This window comes from Eretmochelys imbricata, chromosome 6, assembly GCF_965152235.1.
Source record: "Eretmochelys imbricata isolate rEreImb1 chromosome 6, rEreImb1.hap1, whole genome shotgun sequence".
Taxonomy (NCBI): Eukaryota; Metazoa; Chordata; order Testudines; family Cheloniidae; genus Eretmochelys; species Eretmochelys imbricata.
In genome coordinates, this window is record NC_135577.1 from 123,293,200 (window position 1) to 123,300,947 (window position 7,748).

The window sequence follows — 7,748 nt, forward strand, 5'->3', positions numbered from 1 at the left end:
TTTTCACTGCCCCGTTTTGCCCATCCCAAGTGGGTCATCCATCTCGTCCACCCTTTTCTTTAATCCAATTTCACTTCTCAGGTCACATTTCATCTAGTCTGGTGTTGATTTCTTTCGAACAGCAGACATTGCACGGTGGGCATGTGAAATATATCTAGTTGCTTTTCCTACCTATCAAACGTTCAGGATACCAAGAAATTGCTAAGATTTGATCTTGCAGCATGTCAATGGCACAATTTGTTTCTGTGGAGGGCCCCAATCTGTTCAGCTGAAATAGCCCTCTTTGACCTGTCCTGGAATTCAATACACTTGGGTGGGACTAAGAGCTTTGGTACTAATAAACGGCATCATGGCTTGTACAGAATCGTTTGCCTTATGGAGGTTGTTGAATGATATTTCACTGGGGCTCTGGACTAGTCTCATGAAACAAACCAGGCTCGGTGAAGAGGATAAAAATGGGTCAACAAATGGAGCTAGCAATCATAATTTAGACAAGGTCCTATACTATGGGTATTACTAATTTGTAGGGTTGCCAACCCTCCCGATTTCACCAGGAGTCTCCTGGAATCGGGCTCTATCTCCCAGAGGCTACTGAAGCCAAACTGGGAGATTTTAGGCTGCTAAAAGGCACCTGCAGGCACCAACCCTGCAGTTCCCAGCAGAGTCGCTGCTCAGGGCAGGGCAGTATGTAGAGACCCTCTGACCCTCCTGCCCAGGGACATGCCGGCCACTTCCAGGAGCAGCGCAAGGCCAGGGCAGGCAGAGAGCTTGCCTTAGCCCCGCTACGCCACAGACCGGGAGCCACCCGAGGTAAGCACTGCCTGGCCGGAGCCTGCACTCCTCACCTGAACCCCCTGCCCCAGCCCTGAGCCCCTTCCAGGAGCCAGCACCCCAAACCCTCTCCCGCACCTCAACCCCCCGCCCCAGTCCTGAGCCTTCTCCAGCACGCAAACTCCCTCCCAGAGCTTGCACCCTGCACCCCCTCCTGTACCCCAACCCCCTGCCCCAGGCTCAGCCTGGAGCCCCCTCCCACACTCTGAACCCCTCGGCCCCAGACCAGAACTCACACCCCCTCCCGCACCCCAACCCCAGTGATGAAAGTGAGAGAGGGTGGGGGAGAGCGAGTGATGGATGTGGGGGATGGAGTGAGTGGGGGTGGGTGCTCAGAGAAGGGGCGGGGCCAAGGTATTTGGGTTTGTATGATTAGACCGTTGGCAACCCTACTAATTTGTGCCTCTAGGGCACCTGTATCTCAGAATTATGACCCCTTGTGTAGAAAATACCAGAGGGGCTGCCAAGTGTCTGGAAAACAATTCTGTTTGGCAAAGTTTCGAACTTTGTGTTTGTGTTCTGATGTGTAATGGCAACAAGACATTTCAAAATCTGTCATGGAAAAGCACGCAAGAGAGACACCCTTGAATAACCAGGTGGTCTAGGATAGGAGACCCCCCATTCAGGTCCCTTCTCCACCTGATTCAGAGTAGGAACTTGAACCTGAATCTCCCAGGAGAGTGCCTTAATCCCCAGGCTACTCGGGGGGGGGGAGGGGGGGAGGGGGAAGAGTCTCGTTCTCCTATCACAAACCTTCCCAATGAAACATTCATCAGAGCTGATGCATCTCTGAACAGCTTGTCCCATAGTAAGCGCTATGCCAGCGAAGCAGACGGCACCGATTCACCACCTCTTTGCACCTTGTATTGTCCATTCCGAGCTGGTACTAGTTTGCATGGGTGTAAGTGATTAGTCAAGGTAGCGATGACTCAGACCCCGCATCACGAGTCATTGCAGTAGCACTTGTGGGTAGGGTCAACGGGAGGCTTTCTGGGGGCATGGATTAGCCAGGATAGAAGGATTGTAGGATCTACTGAGGTATTGGTACAGCCCCCGTGGCCAGAGTATCTGAGCATCGTACAGTCCAAAGTATCAGGGGGTAGCTGTGTCAGTCTGTATCCACAAAAACAACAAGGAGTCCAGTGGCATCTTAAAGACCGTCTATGCATCTGAAGAAGCGGGTTTTCTACGCACGAAAGCTTATGCCCAAATAAATTTGTTAGTCTTTAAGGTACCACAGTCTGAAGTGTTGTCCATCCCCACAACAGGGAAGTACTATGACTGTTATTTTGGAGACAGGAAAGCAAGGCACAGAGCCGCTTGCTCCAGGTGGCAAAGGAAGGCTGTGTGGTGGTGCAAGAATTCAAAACTGGATCTCCTACGTCCCAGTACAGCCTCCTAATCATCGGACCACCCTTCTTCCCTTCTCAGAGCCCAGACGTGTATAACACCACATAAATATCTGGCTCATGATCCTCCAAACCCATAGCCCGCACCTTCTGGTAGGTATCCTCCATGGAAAGAAATGCCCTGCTTGCTTGCCCTTGGGGCTACATGTGAGTGAGGTAACCCTTCTCCTGACAGACCTCCCAAGCTGATTTAGTAGTTTCTGAACATCCCATGACTGTGGAAGCAGGGCGCAGAACACAATTTATTACGCTCCAAAGAGGTTATTTTAGGAAACCTATTCCAAAGCTGCATTATCTCCCGGTCCCCACATTTGCATTGTCATTATGATGCATCCGCCCGCCTGCGGTTTTTCAATTTGCATACGCTGCTTAACGGGCTGGAACAACAAAGGGGCCATAACTGTGACACATCAGAACAGTGACAGGAAAAGCCAGGGAGTTTGAAACGATTCACCAAAGGTTGTGGTGACAGGGCTCCCTACCTGCAGTGTTTGCCACTGCACTGTTTGAGGGAAGAAGGGCCAAATGGAATAAAATGATTAAAAACATGTAGAACTTTTATAAACCCCACCTGTGAACCCCCTGTAACTCATAGTTCCAGTCTGCTCTAGGAGTGGGATTTCCAAATGTTGGCCTAACTCAGATAATAGTACCTAGCTCTTAGCACTTTTCATCAGTAGATCTCAAAGCACTTTACAAAGGGGATCATTTTATTCCCCCATCTGCCTATATCTATCTTCTGTCTCTTGTCTCATACATGGATTGTAAGCTCCTTGGGGCAGGGGGTTGTATGTTGGTTCTGTGTTTGTACAGCACCAAATGCAACGGGATCCTGGTCCATGACGAGGTGCTACGGTAATACAAATAATGATTTTATAGATGGGGAAACTGAGGCACAGAGAGATGAAGTAACTTTGTCTAAGGTCACCCATGAGGCCAAGGGCAGAACTAGGAACAGACACCAGCTCTCTTGAGTCTCATTCCCATGCTCTATCCACTAGTCCATACTGCCTTCTCATTTGGAAGTTTTACCATTGACTCCAGGGAAAGCACAATTAGTCCAGCTCTGAGCACTTTTAAAATTCCCACCCGTAATGACATTCGCTATCTGACACAGAAGCAGTTTACATTTTTAAGAAAAAAGAGTGATAAAAAATAATCACTTCTTGATAGTTTATGCAGCACTTAGCCAGGATCAGCCTGGGAGTTAGGGCTACAGAAATCCCTGTTATATATACAAGGTGAAGTATGCTAATCCACATCAAAAATAAATTTTTAAAAAAGAGAGAGAGAAAGCCAGATTAAAGAGAACACTAAAGCTGTGCAGTGAGGAACATATTTTAGGAAATGGCCACGCTAAGGTTGGCTGGATAACCTTAACTGTGTCCCTTTAACATGCATTCTGATACAAATCATATTGACACCAATGGAAAGATTGCCTCTGACTAAAATGTGCTTTGGATCAAGCTGTTAGTGTTTTATTAATCAGTCATGTTTCTCAAAATGAGACAAAGTAATATCATGCTTTGCAAAAACCAAACCCCTATATAACACATTTGGACATCGTGTAGTGATGGATAGCTTTGGATCCAAAAGCAAGCTAGTAAGCATGAGACCACATGCTACTCAAACTAGGCAATTTAGTATCAGATCCTTTCATTTGCAAAGCCAGGCAGCCATTTTGTGTTAATTACAATGCAGGCTATTATGTGCTCTTTTGAGACTTTATTTTTGTTCCTTCTTGCTTTGTCGTTTTCCAAAGCTAAAATAAAGGTGACAGAACATATGGAAAAGCACTACCAGGAGTAGACAGAATGGCTAGCTGCTGTAGCCAACCAGAGGAGAAGATGGATTTGAAGATGATTAATGGGCAGTGCAAGAACAAGATAGTAATATATATTATCCTCTATCACTTATGGCAGGAGAACATTAATAATACGAATCAATATTAATAATCAATATTTATTCATTGGAGATTTTATCCATTTTTAGCAACTTGCCAGAGCACAGTAGAGTGGCTTCCTATGGGGTGTTTCTTGCCACTGTAGGCAAGATCTGATCAGATCTGAGCTCTTCTGTCTACCCTGCAATAGACTGGCACACCTTTATTGGACTTTCAGAAATCCAATTTTACAGTGTCCAATATGGTGAGCTGATTAAACCTGATTTGAATCGACAAGTGTCCAGGAAAAAAGTCTACTGCAGGGAAAAAAGAGCGAGAGTTTAATAAACAGACCTGAGAGATAAATATCTACTTTCATTCCAATAAAATTCACATGTAAAAAGCTGACAGTAGCGCTAAGGTAAAAGACAGAAATATCTCCAATGTAGTAACAGTCTCAGATAAAAAGGCCAAGCCACCAACTACAATAGAAAAGGAACCCTGAAGCCAGTGTCCGAGCACTGCTCATCTAAGCAATATTTTATTAAGTCTACGTGGAGAGCAGGTCATTAATATTAAAGGAAAAGTTTGACCCTGTTAAAACACCACAGCACACCCTTGTGATGCTGCACAGCCAGGCGAGAGGAGCTCTTCCTGACCCCTGTTGCAATCACTGAACACCAGGCAAGTTTAACCCTTTGTTCTCTTTGAAAATCTCATGACCATCTCCATTTAGGGGACTTGTGATTTTCAGCTGTGCTGTAAAACCAGACGCATTGCGGTTTCACTTCCTGGGTCACTGCACTCAGTACGCTGAGGCCAAAATGCAGGAGACACAGACCATGGGATGAAATGTAAGTACCAGGAACCTGCATGGGACTCATTCCTTTTGGATCCATAGAGCCAAAGTGCAGCTATGAAGCCAGCAGCCATCAGGGGCAAGTGGGAGGCACCCTGCCTGGTGAAGGCACTGACTAGGGGGGCAAGTACATTGCTTCTGGTAGTGCAACCGATGTTCTACCCTTTCAAAAGCTGCTCCACCAGGTGCCAGGTCTGCCAGCTGGTGTCAGGAGAAGGGGGCATGGTCCATCCATTCCCTGAGCAATGGACTCGTGAGACCTATTGCCCTGAGGCTGGGGGCTCTCTGGCCAATGGCATTTTCTATGGCCCTCTCTTAGGGTTCAGGTTTGTGGGAAATACCCGGGAGTGCGTCAGGCGGATCCACAGCAGGGCCTGGGAGAGGTCTGCCCTCATTCCTGGACCAGAGGATGATCTCTCATCCCCTGCACTCGTGTGATGTTCCAGTCCTGCTTCTCCACTGCCCCACCCAGAGAGCTACAGCTCAGCACCATTCTGCTACTTTATGAAGGCATCCCTCCTGGCTCCCTAGGCGGTATCCCTGTCCCTGTTTGCTCTCCCAGACGCCACTTCCCTGCCAGGCCCTTGGCTCAAACTCCCACCCTGCCCCACCTGCTGCTGCCCTTCTGGCCCCAGAGAACCATGATCTCCTCCACCCTGCTGGCGCAACCCTGCATAATCCCCTGGAGGATCAGATCCTGGCCTGGAAAAGCTTCCTCCCACCAATGCAGTTTCAGAGGAGCCAAGAAATCCTTCAGCTCTTGACACGTTTCAGAGTAGCAGCTGTGTTAGTCTGTATTTGAAAAAAGAAAAGGAGTACTTGTGGCACCTTAGAAACTAACCAATTTATTTGAGCATAAGCTTTCGTGAGCTACAGCTCACTTCATCGGATGCATTCCGATGAAGTGGGCTGTAGCTCACGAAAGCTTATGCTCAAATAAATTTGTTAATCTCTAAGGTGCCACAAGTACTCCTTTTCTTTCAGCTCTTGGTGTCTCTCTTGCATATTCATTGAGAACAGCATGAGAGCAGACGTGCACTATAAATTCCCTCCGTCTTTCTCCCGCACAGCAATTCTGCATTGTCAGAGCCATACATAAAACATTTCCCTATCTCCCTTATTACCAGCCGCAAAGATTTATCCCCAGGCGCCATGTTAAATACAAACAGAAGCACTCGGGAATATAGCCCACTTCAATCCCTGTCTGAAAGCTGGAGGGTCCACACACAAACCTTGGTCATTCATCAGGCACTTCTCAAACACTCTGCTCCTATCACGCACTATGCTAAAACAAATACATAAAATAATAACAATAATAAAAGAATAACCTACCCAGAGAGGAATTTTCTTCCTATCCCCTGTCAGTTAGCAGTTGCTTAATAGCCTGAAGCATGAGGGTTTATATCCCTTTAAAAATATCTCATCTAATGTACGAATGGATATCCTTATTATCCGATGTTACATCTGTGTTGATGACAATTCTTCCAAGTCAGATAAAGGTCATGACAGTCACAGGACAATTCCAGATGGAGGCTGGCTCCGCCCCTCCAGCTGGTCACATGCGTGAGTTAGTATTTGGGTTGGAAATGGTGGTAGGGCACTTAGATATTTTACTCGTGTGTAATATTGTTCTAAGTTGAGAAATGGTATGTGACTAAGTCTCGCCTATGTACAGTAGTAGCCTTTAGTACAGGATGCCACAAATATCTGTCTAAGGCTCTATTGTTCGAAATGTCTGACTAATAGAGAGTATGTGACCATGTTATAATATTCAGCACTTCCCCATATCTGGGCTCTTCACTTCGCAATTTTAGTTTTCTTTTCATGTAAAAAGAAAAGGAGGACTTGTGGCACCTTAGAGACTAACCAATTTATTTGAGCATAAGCTTTCGTGAGCTACAGCTCACTTCATCGGATGCATACTGTGGAAAGTGTAGAAGATCTTTTTATACACACAAAGCATGAAAAAATACCTACCCCCACCCCACTCTCCTGCTGGTAATAGCTTATCTAAAGTGATCACTTTCCTTACAATGTGTATGATAATCAAGTTGGGCCATTTCCAGCACAAATCCAGGTTTTCTCTCCCCCCCACCCCCAACCCACTCTCCTGTTAGTGATAGGAATAATAATAATAAAAGGTGGGCCATTTCCAGCACAAATCCACAGTATGCATCCGATGAAGTGAGCTGTAGCTCATGAAAGCTTATGCTCAAATAAATTGGTTAGTCTCTAAGGTGCCACAAGTACTCCTTTTCTTTTTGCGAATGCAGACTAACACGGTTGTTACTCTGAAACATTTCATGTAAAGTGAATGGTGGCTGCTGAATGCCTTTGGACTCTACTTTAATTTACCTTATCCTGCTGATAAACGGAACTCTTATGTAATTGTTGTAATAGACAAATGGACTTTCAGGGCCCTAAGAGGTACAAAGGGCCATAATGTCTAGGAGCCGATCTGTGTGTGCACAAGTGCACACTTACTTTGTATTTGCACAAACAGGCATGCATGCATGCATGCAACTGTCCCGTTTGCATGTGCCCGTGAGTAAACGGACATGTATGCATGCCAGTTCAGGACGTGTGTACATGCTTACAGTTTTGCATACACAAAATAGACGTGGCCTTAGTAGGGCACTGAAAATTGGATCCTGGAAATGCTTAAGATGTACTGTATAGAACCACACACTAAACTCCTCAGGCTCTGCAATCCTGTGACATACACAGAACTCCCATGAATGATACCAGGAGTTCTGTGGCAAGGGAC